Here is a 13493-nt window from a genome sequence, read left to right on the forward strand (position 1 = left end):
TGCAGAGTAAATTTAACATTCCTTCCCCTCCATATTTAAACTCCCAAACAAGGTTAAACATTTAACCTCATTTACATCCTATAAACTCCCAAACAAGGTTAATTGTTAACTTTCCGTTCCATCACTTCCCTTCCCTTTCCATTACCTCATTTAACTCTCCCCTCCGTTAACCTCCAAACTCCCAAACAAAGGCTTACTTTCATTTGTATTTTTTTAATATGTGTTCTTATCACTTGTGTTTCTTTTGCTGGAGCAGTTGTAGTCGGAGTTGGAGGAGATTGAAATCCAAATCTGCAATTAGCTTAGTTGAAGTTTCTAGGTTAAGGCTAGTGTTTAACTTTTTTCTTTTATAGTTCTATTTCATAAGTAATTTGGGGATTAGGGTTTTTCTTTTATAGTTCTATTTCATAAGTAATTTGGGGCTTAGGGTTTTATTGTGCAGTTATACCCAATATCTCATGTATATGTTAAAACTCAATTTATTCCCTTTTACTTACCTCTGCTATTGCAGAACCAACTTTGGATCGATCGTAAGATAATAATCTCAACTGTGGATTCGAGTACCTTTATGTTTCTTGCTTCTAGCTTTTTCCATTGAATTTTTTCCTGTTGCACCTTAATGTCTGCAAACATGAATCTGTATCTTATTGATGAAAGTAGAGTGCACATATTTTTACTTGTCCCTGTAGCTGGTATTTTGGGATTATACTGCCACATAGGTTCTGATATTGGAGTATATACCAGGTTTCTACTGAAACTGATATGTCTGTTTACATGTACATCCCGTTCTTTATGATTTTACACCATGGTAGACATTATATTTCTGACTATTTTGCAGCATTTTAGACATCTTAATAACTGTGTTAACTTGTATCAGAAATGGAACTATCATAGAAGGCATGGGCTCTAATCCTTTAACTAAGAGGTCTCAACTTTGAGTCCTAGGGCTGGCAGGAGGCTTTCTCATATTTAAGCTCCACCTATGTGTTTCCTCCTATGATGCTGCAGTCTCTGCTGTTGCTTTATAAATCCAGTTCCAGCCACCTTGTGCGTCATACCAACATGACAAACATTGCCTTTGCAATGTTATTATTGTTACTGACATTCTTATTTTAAATTTACACAAATTTAAGTTGTTAGCTTTGTGCCTTTAGCACTCATTGTGCATGTATTTTTGTGTTTGGGTATAAGAGTTACTGCCTTGATGGTCTATAGTTTATATAAAGCCTTGAAGGTCTAATTAGTTATAAGTTAGGATTGATCATTCCCTTTTATGGAAACCATCACGTATAATTGTTGTTCTTCAGAGGAGGGCATCATTAGCTGAAGAGCAGTTGATTCGTGGCAGGACAAAGCTGAGGTTTTACTTGTAGTCTGATTAATTTGGTATAATCTAATACAATTCTTGAAACCTATTGCAGGAATCATGTAAAGAAGTTAAAGACTTGAAACCTCAGGTGATTTCATGTTGAGACTCTGTATAATTGATTTAGTGGATGCGATATTACTTTTTCAATTGTTACTGTCTCTTGGCTATAGGTTGTCTTTCTTGGGTTATGTCCTGAGCAGCTGATGTGCTTACTTCTCAAAATTTAGAGGTATGTATCATTTCTTACTTCATTAGTAACAATCATTCATCTGTCTTACCTCTATTCTATTGATGACTAAGAATGGCAGAGATAACTTTGCAAAGGAATTAGACCCAGAATTTCATTTGATTCAAGGTGTAAAATGTGAGTGCAAAGTCCATGATATAATGTATATGTATAATGGAGTTGGTCATTTTTCTAAAACTGCAGGAGAAGAGCTATAATCCTACCACTGACAGAACAAGTGATTCTCACCATATGAATTTAGAAGATTACAATCCCATTGATCCAGTTCCGATTTCAAAGGCATCCATAAAACTGGACCGACCAATTGAACATGGCACTCCTCTTTGAGTTGGAGTTTCTTTTAGTGCTTCTCTCTGCAAGTTTTCTTACACGGCCCAGAATCAATCTTTTTTCTTCCGCTTTTGTGAACCGCTTTATACTTTGCAAGACTAGTCCTTCCCTTGTCTGATTATATATTGTTATTCAATCAAGTGGGTTAATTTTACTAATTATGAATTAATTTGTGTTAAATTTGAAGCAACATTACAGGGAGGCCTTTTCAGAATTTGATGCTGAAGTTGTAGCCAAACTGACTGAAAAGAAGATAATATCAATTAGTGCTGAGTATGGAATAGATATAAGCCAAGTTTGAGGAGTTGTCGACAACTCTAATAGAATTCTGCAGGTATCTAATTGATTTTCTCAGTTTATCACTATCTATTATTATTATTGAACTCAACCACAATTGTATCCTTTGCCCACTTAACAAGTCACCCGCTGCATTCGAAGAATGAGCTCTACTTTCCTTCATCAAAGTTGAAGTCTTTTGAGTTTGGATTTTGTTTTGATTGCATCTGATCTGATATTAAAACTGTTTGAATAAGTGGTTACTATTTCTACGCTTATAGTTGATGTTGCTTTTTTCTGGATATAATGTGGCTGTCTTTGATTGCTTGACTGTTTTCATTTACTTGCTTTTATTTTTTAGATCAGTACCAACTGGTTCTTTTTCAGTTTGGTCTGATTTGGTGGAGCTGAACGTAATCTTAGAAAAGTGATGTTTCGGTGGTACGAGGAATGCTATCTATTTGGCATCACAACACTTGAACTGGCCGACTCATTGTCTTTTACGAGAATGATTATTTTTGTTTTCAGTGATTTGGGGTTTTGCCTTATCTTTCGGAACCACAAAACTATTGTCGAATCAGAAAATGCTTGGTGATTGTTTTTGTAGTAATTTTATTCCATGGAGGATAACCCATATTTTATCCATATAGAGGAATCTCTCTTTATGGATACTTATCCTATCAATTAACAAGAATGAGAAACTGTAAAAGAAAACCTAACTACAGATTCCTTTATATAGCCAAAAAATATAATGACTAGTAAAGGGAAAAGACCTATCTACCCTTTCTATTATTTTAAATCCTAGATAATCTTATTAGCCCCCCTCAAACTGGACTGTATATGGAATGTACACCCAATTTGTTAAGTAAAACAGAAAAAGTCTTAATTGGTAATGGGTTGGTGAAGATGTCTGCAATCTGCTGTCTAGTAGAAACAGGCAGAGGTTTTATGATTTTTGCTAAAAATTTCTCTCGAACAAAATGGCAGTCTAAGTCTATGTGCTTGGTCATTTCATGGAATGTAGAATTCTTGACAATGTGTAAAGCTGAGGCATTGTCACAAAAAAGAGGAATAGCCCTTGGATGAGGAATCTGTAAGGCTTGAAAAATGTACAGCAACCATTGTAGTTCACCCGTAGCCGCTGACATTGCGCGATATTCAGCTTCAGTGCTTGATTTGGAGACCGTAGCTTGCTTTTTGCTTTTCCAACTAATCAATGATTGTCCAAGAAAGACCGTGAATCCAGTGATTGATCGTCTAGTGTCCAAGCAAGTAGCCCAATCTGCATCAGAAAATGCTTGCAAAAATATGTCAGAATCTGAGGAATAAAATAAACCTTTTCTCGGATCCTTTTTTAAATAATGCAAGATTCTATTTGCTGCCTGTTGATGTATATCAGTTGGTTTACTAAAAAATTGACTAAGAGTGTGAACAACAAATGTGATATCTGGTCTAGTATTAGTAAGGTAAATTAATCTTCCTATTAATCTTCTATAAGCAGTAGGATCTGCTAAAAGTGTGCCCCCCTTCTTTTGTTAATCTAAGGGTAGATTCCATAGGAGTAGAAGCAGGCTTAGCTGCTAATAAACCAACATCATTCAAAATATCAATAGTATATTTTCTTTGTGAAATATTAATACCATGTTTAGTCCTTGCAACTTCAAGACCCAAAAAATACTTTAACTCACCAAGATATTTTATTTTGAATTCAACATCCATCAAATGTCTAATGTTATTGATTTCTTCTAAATCTGTCCCTGTCAATATAATATCATCTACATAGATTAACAAAATAAATGACAACCCCATGTATGCTTGGTGAACAAAGAATGATCAGCCAATGACTGTTTATAACCATGCTGAAAAAGAAAAGTGGACAAGCGAGCAAACCACTGTCTACTTGCTTGCTTAAGACCATATAAAGATTTATTTAGCTTACAAACTAATCCAGGCTTTGGTAATTTTAATCCCTGAGGTGGAAGCATATAAACCTCTTCATCTAAGTAACCATGCAGGAAAGCATTGTTAACATCGCATTGGTATAATTTCCATTGTTTTATTGCTGCTATAGCTAGAACAAGCCTCACTGTTGTTAATTTAACAACAGGGGAAAAAGTATCTATGTAATTTAATCCTTCTATTTGAGTATAGCCCTTTGCAAGTAATCTAGCTTTATACCTTTCAAGAGTACCATCACTCTTCAATTTCACTTTGTAAACCCATAAACTCCCAATTGTTTGTTTTCCTTTAGGTAATTCTGTCAAAGTCCAAGTTTGATTACTATCTAATGCATCTAGTTCAGTTGCCATTGCATTCCTCCAACATTCATACTTTTCTGCCTCTCTATAATTTTTAGGTTCATCTATAATAGTAGCATTCATCACATAGTGTTTATAAGAGGGTGTTAATTTGCTATAATCAAGATACTGAGACAAAGGATACTTAACAGAACTTTGTGACTGAACTGAAGATTTACAAATATCAGAATCACTTTGTAAAGTGGCCTGATTACATAGAAAATCTTGTAAATAAGAAGGGACTTGCTTTTATCTAGTGGATCTCCTAACAGACTGAACATTATCTAATAAAGGTAATGGAGTATTAAGAGAATTATCAAATGAATGAGATTCCATTGATGATTCATGATCAGATTCATTAAAATTATGAACCTGATTATGATCCTGAGAAAAATGAAGATCCTCATTGCTAACATTAGGACTTAGTAAAGACCGTGATAAGCCTAAGCCTTCATTAACTAGACTAGTGTCCTTATTAATATTAACCTCATTGTCATTAGAAGATTTATCTATAGTTAAATCACTAATGTTCAAATCTCGAGTAAACTCACAGGTCAAAAGAGGAAAATTCCAAGCATTTAAAGTCCTAGTTTTATCAGCATAAGGGAATATGTTCTCAAAAAATTTAACATCACGAGAAATAGTATAACTATTACTCTCTAGATCAAAGACCTTATATCCTTTCACATGAGCTTTATATCCTAGAAATATACAAGGTCTGGCCCTGACATCAAACTTTGCTTTGTAACCCTTCAAATTAGAAATGTAAACCAATGAACCAAATACTCTTAAATTTGAATAATTAGGCTCAGTCTTATTCAGCAAATGATAAGGTGTCGTATTATTAAGCAAAGGCGTAGGTAACATATTAATAAGATAAACAACATGTAATATGCAATCTGCCCAAAAACTCAAAGGTAAAGATGCATGAAAACGTAAAGACCTAGCTACATTTAATATGTGTTGATGTTTCCTCTCCACAACACTATTCTGCTGTGGAGAGTATATGGACAAGAGAATTGATGAATAATTCCCTTAACTAAACAGAAATCCTCCAATTTTAACTCTGGAGCATTGTCTGTTCTTAACATTTTAATAGGAACAGCAAAATGAATAAGAACATATTGATAAAACCCCTCTAAACATTTAGTTGCTTGAGCTTTGTTTCTCAAAAGAAATACCCAAGTATATCTAGTAAAATCATCAATAACGGTTAAAAAATATCTATATCCGGCATGTGAAACAGTGTCAAAAGGTCCCCACACATCAGCATCAACTAAATCAAATGCATTAAGAGTCTTAGTGACACTATCAGGAAAAGGAAGCCTTTTCATTTTTGATAGGGGACAAACAGTACAATCAAAAGAAGTATTCTTGTAATAAGGAATTACACTTGTAAATTTATTCATCAAACTGAATTTAGAAATAGGCATATGACCCAACCTAAAATGCCAAAGTTGTTCATCAGAAAAAGAAGTTTGTGTAACTGAATTTACATCAGAAACAATTTTATTGAAATCAAAATTACAACAACTTGAATTCAACACATAGAGGCCTTTATCATAATCAGCTGAACCAATCATCTGTTGATGATTGCTGGTTCTTATCTGACAAACACCAGGAAGAAAGACACAAGTAAGTTGATTATTCTCAACTAACTTACTAACAGAAACAATATTAAAGCTAAAGTTTGGAATATAAAAGACATTTGATAAAATCAATGCATCAGATAACTTTACATCCCCAACAGTATCAACATGTATAGTTTGATTATTAGGCAACCTAACAATAATATTCATAGCATTTCTAACTTTGTGAAAAACATTCAAATTATTGGTTATATGATCAGTGGCTCCTGAATCCAATATCCATGAAACAATATCACTAGAAGGCATTTTAACACAATTAGAAACAATAGATGTACCTCCTTCATCATGAGTAGTGATGACACTATTGACATTATGAGAATCAAATTGTTGTGGCTCATGTAGCATTGCCATCAATCTATTGACCTGTCCTGGATTCAACTGCAAACCAGAAAAATTAGACTAAATTTGTACAGGAACAACATCACCTTGAGCAGCACATTGATTTGTTGAATCAGACACGGCAGCAGCAACATTAGCATGTCCTGAACTCTGCCCTGGACCTGAACCTTTCTTAGTGAATTTAAAACCTTGAGGAAAACCATGCTTTTTATAGCACTGGTCTATAGTATTCCCTGGTTTGTCACAATAGCTACAAATTGGCCCTTTCTTCTTAGCATCATACTTATATCCTTTAGAAAGATTGATAGAAGATTCCATTAATGGCATAGTTTGACCAGTTAATTGTCTTTCCTGTTGAAGTACCAATGAGAAAACAGTGGTAATCTCTGGTAAGGGATGAATCAACAAGATTTGTGACTTGATTGGTGCAAATTCTGCATTCAATCCTTTAAGAAATTTGATCACATAATCTTCCTCTTGATACTTTTTAGCTTTTAGCAATACAGAAGCACAAGAACATAAAGGAGCACAAGAACAAACAGATAATGGCCTAAAATTGATAGGCTCCTCCCAAACAGACATCTGTCGAGTGAAATATTCTGTCACAGAACTTGAACCTTGAACAGAAGAATAAAATTCATCTTGTAATTCTGAGATTTTCAAAGCATCTCCCTGAGAAAAGCGTGCCTTAAGATTTTTCCATACATCACTGCTATTGTCAAACCACAGAATACTCTTAGCAATTGAAGGAGACAAAGATCGTGAAATCCATGAGAAGACCATAGTATTACAACGCTCCCAGGCTACTCTAGCATTATCACCTAAAGGCGGTGGAGGTAAAGATCCATCGACAAAAACAATTTTGTTTTTAGCCTTTAAGGCTCTTTCCATTTCACGACTCCATGAATGAAAATTGTTACCATCAAGAACTTGAGAGACCATAGTAAGACCTGTATTTTCATTAGGATGCAAGTAAAAATGACTAGATGGATTTTGAGAAGAATCGGTAAAATTACCGTTGCTAGATGTAAAATTCTGATTCAGCGGTGGATTTTGAGTGTTCTCTCGAGATAGCTCTGCAGGCATGGTGATAGAACCCTAGAAAACCAAAATCTGAAGAAAGAATATTAAAGATTGTAAAGACCAGAGATCGAATCAGAAAGAAAATGAATGAAATAGTTTGAAGACTCAATCTATAAAATTGAAACAAAGAAGAACTTTCTTTGCCGGAACGATTTCAACAAAAAAAAATCTGTTGAGAAGAGAGATGAAATGAAGAGAAATCAAAAGAGATCGATTTGCGGAAATATTTGCTCTGATACCATATCAATTAACAAGAATGAGAAACTGATAAACTTTCATTAAAAGAAAACCTAACTACAGATTCCTTTATATAGCCAAAAAATATAATGACTAGTAAAGGGAAAAGACCTATCTACCCTTTCTATTATTTTAAATCCTAGATAATCTTATTATATCCATTTCATGTTTATTTATTTACTTGAGCTTTTGTAGGGACTCTTCTCATGGATTCTAGGTCAATGATAGATATGATAGAGGCTTCCTCAGGAGTCCATTTTTCTGGGTTTCACATGGATGGTTTGGAATCGAGAAATATAGAGACAGGACAACCAACAACCTCTTCAACTGAGAGCATGTATAAACAACCTTTTGTAATTGGTAAGTCGTCTTGTTTCTAAGGTTTTCCCATATAAGCAAGCCATGTGAATCTCTGAGATGAGTTGCTATTTTAGTTCGTAGCTATCAGTATAAATTTTGAAAAATATTATACTCTGGAATGATAGTTTTAGATTTATTTTTTAAATTCACCTAGTAATCTAAAATGAGCATTTGAGGAATGTCATTTTATGTGTTCAAAGTTCAAACAATTTTATTCATCACGGGGCTTCTTGGCTATTAATCCAACTATCCAAGCATGGATATACAATAGCAAAAAAAGATAGGAAAGCTTGTGAAGAGCATTTATCTTTGCTTTGAATTGTATGTTTTTTGGTTGAGTGCATTGGTTGTTGTTCTGATTTTATCATGACATCGAAGTAGCATCTGTTTATTTGGAATTTTTGATTTGAGAAGTATTTGTTTTTGGGAACAGGAGTCGCTGGAGTGATTCTGATGTCTAAGTGTGACTAATTCTTTCCTTTCAATTATAATAAATTGTCCAATTAGCTGTTCTACTGATCTTAACGCGGTTTACCTTGTTTAGCATTGTCACTGAGCTTACTCGAGGTGATCGGAGAAAGTTATACTCTAATTTTATATGCATTGATTGAAATTTCTCTTAAGTTGATCCATTGATGAAATTGCAGCTTGGCTCAAGAGGAAAACAAGTTCATTAGCAGAACCTGATGTGTTTGCACTTATTAACCACCTCTACAAGAGAATAAATTCGATTCAAGTCAGAACCCGATGTGTTTTCACTTATTAACCTGCTCCTTTGCTCTTTATATCTATTTCACTTTGAGTTGTTTCCTTAGTCGTCTTGTCAAACTATATATCGCAAGCATGAACTTATAAGTTGTTTGATTAGCAAGAATATCAAATTATTCACTATATGAACCTGTTGGTTTCCTTGCTGGCCATATTTCAAGCATCTATCTTTATACTTTGAAGATCAACACTCAATTAACTTATGTGTTTTATGTTGTAGGGAGCAAAGGGATGGAAGAAAACCTGCAAAGAATGAGCATAACAAGTCATGAGATTCAAGGTTTAGATGTTTAGGCTTCTTATATAGTTAAATGTTAGCTTTGTAATGAGAAACCTTTGGTTAGGATTGTGATCTTCAGATATGTACATAGATGTTTAGGCTTCTTATATAGTTAAATGTTAGCTTTGTAATGAGAAACCTTTGGTTAGGATTGTGATCTTCAGATATGTACATATTCATTGTTATATATAAAGGTTATTTGCATATTATTTGCAATCTTCTTTGATTATATATACAGGTTTATGAAAGAGGTAAAAAAACAATGACAAAATTCTTATGGCGTAATGTCATCTTACTTTCTATCTAACGATACAGAACTGATAACAAACTGACATACTAATTATGTTCTAATGACATAATTTAATACAAATTATATCATGTGAATTACGTTATGATGACAGTCGAGAAAACAAAAACTGTCATAACATTAACATAACACCTCCATTCTAACTTAATATTTTGACAGATTATTTAAAAATGGTGTCATGAGAACATATATTCCGTGACAGTTGTTATTAGATAATCCGTATATAAGTAGTGGTCAGATGACATGTCGCTATTTGTTCCCTGTCATGTGAGGCCATTACGGATGACAGAAAGTTCCGTCATCTGAAGCATTAACAGATGACAGCGAGCCCTGTGACATTTTATATCTTGCGGGATGACGGTTTTTAACCGTCATCTAAAGGGTTTTTTGGCATAGTGTAAAAGTAACTAGTTATATTACAGGTAGGCCTGAGGTGTGCTGAGAAGTCAAAACTGTGGTACATTGACAACGCATGCTCAAGGCATATGACGGGTGATGAAACTCAGTTCATCACACTTGTGCACAAACATGGAGGAAAGATGACTTTTGGAGACAACAAGAGAGGTAAAATAGTTGGGTTAGAAACGGTTGGTGGTAACCCTAATATTGAGTCAGTCTCCCTAGTTAGAGGACTTGAATATAACCTACTGAGCGTAGCTCAGCTGTGTGACAGCGATAGGAAAGTTATATTCGATGCCTCTGGATGTCAAATAATCGAGGACAAAACTAATGAGTTAATTTTAACTGCCGCTCGTATTGATAATGTCCTTATGCTGAATCTAGAAAAGAAATTTTCAAAAGATATATGCTTAGTCTCAAAGGAAGAAAATTCTTGGCTATGACATATGAGACTTGGTCATATAAGCATGGACCTCCTGACCAAATTAGCAAGAAAGCAATTAGTTGAGGGACTGTCCAAACTTAAGTTTGAAAATGATCAATTATGCAATGCTTGTCAGTATGGAAAACAAACTAGAAAATCTTTTCAAAGCAAAAACATTGTCACAACCAAGCGTCCATTAGAGTTACTACACTTGGATCTCTTCAGACCAGTCCAGCCGCTGAGCTTGGGTGGTAGAAGATTTTCCTTAGTTATTGTAGATGACTTTTCTCGGTATACTTGGGTCATCTTACTCAGTAGCAAGGATGAAACATTTGAGATGTTTTCAACACTGTGTAGAAAAATTGAAAATGATAAAGACCTGAAAATCGCTCATATCCGAAGTGATAATAGTGGAGAATTCAAAAACCAACTGTTTGATAAATTTTGTGAAGCCAGCGGCATTGACCATAATTTTTCTGCTCCTAGGACTCCTTAACAAAATGGGGTAGTTGAAAGGAAGAATAGAACTCTGGTTGAAATGGCCATGACAATGCTGAGTGAAAATAGGCTTCCGAAATATTTTTGGGGAGAAGCTGTTAACACAACAGGCTATATACTCAATAGGGCTCTAGTTAGACCTATAGTAAGGAAAACCCCATATGAACTTTGGAAAGGACGAAAACCTAACATAAGTTATTTTCGTGCCTTTGGTTATAAATGCTTCATTTTAAATACTAAAGACAATCTTGCAAAGTTTGATTCAAAGGCTGATGAAGCCATCTTTTTAGGCTATTCAACAAATAGCAAAGCATATAGAATTTTCAACAAACGAACTCAAGTTTTAGAAGAGTTTGTCCATATTGAGTTCGATGAAGCTAACCCTGTAGAGAAGGTCAATCAGACAACTGAAGATGATCCCGGTCCAGCACTTGCTGAGCTGAGCACAACCACTGAGTCACTCCCTCAAGGACTAACTTAAGGTAAAAACGAAACCGAAATCATTTTCACTGACCAATCTACAACTGCAGACCTTGTTGAAACACAAGACACTAAAGACATTACACTACCGAGAGAGATCAGAATCCCAATAGGACATTCTAAAAGCAACATTCCCGATGCTGGTGAGAATCACCTTATGACAAGAAATCAACTCAGGAGGTACCTCGGCAACGTAGCTTTCATCTCAATTCTGGAACTAAAGAACTTTTCAGAAGCTGAGAACGATGAATTCTGGATGAGTGCAATACAAGAGGAGCTTGACCAATTCAGAAGGAATGAGGTTTGGGATCTAGTACCACATCCGCAAAGTCAGAAGACAATAGGAATAAGATGGGTCTTCCGCAACAAACTTGATGAGCAAGGAAATGTTGTGAGGAAAAAAGCAAGACTCGTTGCTCAAGGCTACAATCAGCAGGAAGGTATTGATTACGTTGAGACCTTTGCCCCAGTGGCAAGGCTATAAACTATTAGAATAATGTGTGCCTATGCAAGCTTTATGAATTTTAAACTGTTTCAAATGGATGTCAAAAGTGCATGTTTAAACGAAGTTATAAATGAGGAGGTATATGTAAATTGCTCCAGGGTTTGAGGATCCAAAATTCCCAAACCACGTTTATAAGCTCAAGAAGGCTCTGTATGGTTTAAAACAAGCACCATGTGCTTGGTATGAACGATTAACAAGCTTTCTGCTGACCAGAAATTATGTCAGGGGAAAAGCTGATACAACCTTATTTATAAAGAAAAAGGGTAAGGATACCCTACTGCCACAAATTTACGTTGATGACATTATATTTGGTGCTACTAATGAGTCTCTTTGCAAAGAATTTAGTAAACAAATGCAAACTGAGTTTGAAATGTCTATGATGGGGCAATGTTTTAAAAACCGGACCGGCCATCGAACCGGTGCGATAAAGGGTTTAGGGGTCAATGGGTTCAATCGGTTGACTCGGACTGGTTGAACCGGATGACGTCATAAATAATATACATAAAAAAATATTAAATATATATGTATATAATAAATAAAAAGTTGGGCCAAACCACCAAAATGTTAAAATTATTGACATTCTTTTTTTTCATCACTATATAACTCTATATAAATATATTACCAAACTAGATTTAAGTTAAAAGGTAAAAAAGAAAACTTTTCATGGCTCTTTGTAGTTAATGGATATAATGTAGCAGGCCTTTTTTCGGCTATTTAAAAAAAAAAGAAAACAAAAAAATGAATATCACCCATCCCACATCGGAAGTTTGAAATTAAAGTGGTGAGTTAGTGGCCTATTTATAGGCTAGTGTTGAACGCACAGCAGTAGTGGAATGATTTTAGTAAAGGCTGTTAACCTTTGAACTAAATTGCCTATTCCATTTTTTTTTACAGTGAATAAATTTTTTTTATAATAAAAACCGGGGTTAAACCGGTTTACTGGGTTGATTCCGGTTCACCGGTTTTCCCCGGTTCAGATGGGGTCACTGATGTTGACCCTATTGTTATATAACCGGACCGGTGTTCTGTCCGGTTCACGGTTGAACCGGTTCGACCGGTTGGTCCAGTTTGGTTTTTAAAACCATGGATGGGAGAACTCAACTTTTTTCTTGGACTTCAAATCAAGCAAGGAAAGAATGGTATCTTTATCAGCCAAACTAAATATGCAAGGAAATATTGAAGGCACTGACACTGTCATCTCTACCGACGAAAATGGTAAGTCAGTAGACAGTAAGTTATACCGAGGTATGATTGGCTTTCTACTCTATCTTACGACAAATAGGCCAGATATTCAGTTCTCAGTATGTTACTGTGCTAGATATCAAGCTAATCCTAAGGAATCTCATTACATAGCTGTAAAAAGAATCCTTAGATATTTGTAAGGCTCAGTAAATGCAGGTTTATGGCATCCCAATACTGCTGAGTTCACACTCCTTGGATACACTGATGCTGACTATGGACGAGACAAACTGGAATGAAAAAGTACCTCAAGAGGATGTCACTTTCTTAGAAACAGTCTTGTATCTTAGTTCAGTAAGAAGCAATCATCAGTAGCCCTGTCAACCACTGAGGCCGAGTACATTACTGCTGGAAGCTGTGTTGCCCAAGTTCTTTGGATCAAGCAACAACTGGATGACTATGGAGT

The 13493-nt window shown here is 35.1% G+C and overlaps 1 long non-coding RNA gene across 1 annotated transcript; it reads left to right on the forward strand.

The window, feature by feature from the left end:
* Window positions 1-179: 179 nt before the first annotated feature.
* Window positions 180-3445, forward strand: LOC136233569 (uncharacterized). Its single transcript, XR_010690901.1, has 4 exons — window positions 180-1457; window positions 1540-1598; window positions 1800-2280; window positions 3247-3445. It is a non-coding gene; the product is annotated as an uncharacterized lncRNA (long non-coding RNA).
* The last annotated feature ends 10048 nt before the right edge of the window (window positions 3446-13493 follow it).

The sequence above is a fragment of the Euphorbia lathyris genome, chromosome 6 (assembly GCF_963576675.1).
Source record: "Euphorbia lathyris chromosome 6, ddEupLath1.1, whole genome shotgun sequence".
In the NCBI taxonomy this organism is placed as follows: Eukaryota; Viridiplantae; Streptophyta; class Magnoliopsida; order Malpighiales; family Euphorbiaceae; genus Euphorbia; species Euphorbia lathyris.